Source organism: Eulemur rufifrons, chromosome 23 (genome assembly GCF_041146395.1).
Source record: "Eulemur rufifrons isolate Redbay chromosome 23, OSU_ERuf_1, whole genome shotgun sequence".
Classification (NCBI taxonomy): Eukaryota; Metazoa; Chordata; class Mammalia; order Primates; family Lemuridae; genus Eulemur; species Eulemur rufifrons.
This window is the reverse complement of record NC_091005.1, coordinates 15,400,061-15,401,927: the sequence shown is the minus strand read 5'-3', so window position 1 is coordinate 15,401,927 and position 1,867 is coordinate 15,400,061. Positions and strand designations below refer to the sequence as shown.

Below are 1,867 nucleotides of genomic sequence, written 5' to 3'. Positions count from 1 at the left end.
GAAGTGAGACCATACAGGCAAAGCACATGTATTTGGTCATGCATTTGATCCTCACAGTCTTCCCGGGAAGGGAGCCGGGAGGGAGCTGAAGGAAGGGTAGGGGCGTGGCACCCCATTCTCCTGGTGAGGAAGGACGGGAAATGACTGGTCCAAGGCCTCAAGGCCAATTTTAAGTTGGAAGCAAGATAACACCCAGGCCTCTGTCCTTCAGGCCGACACCTGCCCCTTGCCACCTGTCTGGCCGAATGTGAGGTCCCGTAATTTTAATGGGTGAGGAGAAGGCCCCAGAGGAGGATGAGGAGGGGAGGAGTCTGGAAAGTCAGGGGAGCCCCTGGGACGCAGGGAAGAGCGAGAAGAGGGGACGCCCTGGCCAGTCCCCATGCCCCCAGCACTGTGACCCCACAGTGTCTGCCGGGACCTCCGAACCCGGTGTTCCCCGGGTCCCACATCAACTCCACATCCCGCTCCTGGCCGAGACCCCGCGTCCCACTCACAGACGCCGCCGCTAAGAGGCTCCCTACCCGGCTTCCAGACGCTGCCAGGACCTCCGAACCCGGTGTTCCCTGGGTCCCACATCAACACCCCACCCGCTCCTGGCCGAGACCCCGCGTCCCACCCACAGACGCCGCCGCCAAGGGGCTCCCTACCCGGTTTCCAGACGCCAGCTCTCGTCCTGCGCCGCCAGGATCCGGGAGCTGTTGCAGTCCGTTGCCACAGCAACCACGGAGCGCCGCACGGCCTAGCAAGCCGCGCGATGATTGGAGAAGGCAAGCGTCCATAGCAACCGCCCGGCCGCGCTGCGTGGTGGGAGAGACTTTGGTTTCCAGGGGTTCTTAGGACCACCTCTCCCCAAGCCACCCTTCACCTGGCACCTGTTCTAGTTCTTTAAAAGTGCTTCGTGCATTAGCTCACCGAACAGCTGCCTCCCTGTGTTGCTGGGGGGATCTCCATTTCTACAGGAATTTTTAACCTGGAGTCCTTTGACCTCTTCAGGAGGTCCACGAACACCCTTCAGTTATTAGCAAAACTTTATGTCCGTTTACCTGGTAAGATGGTCCATAGCTGTAGATTCTCAAAGAATCTGGAAGCAGAACTCGAGTTGCCGGCCGCCCAAGACGGTCAAAGAGAGTAACTTCCATACGCATTAACCCCATCTTCCTTCTCAGAGACCGCAGACAAATGAGCGTGGTTCTTCCCAGACTTCCTTTACATTTATTCAAATCCTTGAGACATCTCCTAAAGACTTTAACTCTTGGACTGTAGCTAACTCATTCATTTGTTTAATAAATATCTATCACTAAGTATGGATCACATATTTGTCTTGGAGACACTTCTAGGTACTGAAAGATAGCAACTGTCAAGACAGAGTCTCGAATTTCTTATAGCTTTACCTTTGCCTATAGAACTTGCAGCCTACTGCTGTCCTGTCCGCGACAGTTGCCTCTATGTCCATTGAACACTTGATATGTTGACTTAATTGGAATGTGGAATAAGTGTGAACTCCACATTTCAAAGATTTAGTGCAAAATAAGAATGTAAAATGTCTCAATAGTAATTTTTAATTGATTTCATATTAAAATAATGCATTCATATATATGGGTTTAAATAAGATCTATTATTAAAACTAATTTCACCTGTTTTTTTTCCTTCTTTTTAATCTGTCCTGCTAGAAAACATAAAATTACATATGTGGCTTGTGATATATTTCTATTGGACCACGCTGGTCCAGTGGGAACTTAAAGATGGTTGAATAGACAAATGAAATCTTTATACAGATGTTAAAGTAAATATTTTGGCTGAGGCATGATAAATAGCAAATTTCAAATAGAGGAAACAGACCAAGAATTTACAAAGAAAACTAGTTAGA

General features: G+C 49.4%; 1 protein-coding gene across 1 annotated transcript in view; it reads right to left on the bottom strand.

The window, feature by feature from the left end:
- HYDIN (HYDIN axonemal central pair apparatus protein) overlaps positions 1–657 on the bottom strand; it is a 304,337-nt gene extending 303,680 nt beyond the window's left edge. The window contains exon 1 of the mRNA XM_069456333.1: positions 648–657. The gene's annotated coding sequence lies outside the window, so the exon portion shown is untranslated. The remainder of the gene's footprint in view (positions 1–647) is intronic.
- Positions 658–1,867: the final 1,210 nt, after the last annotated feature.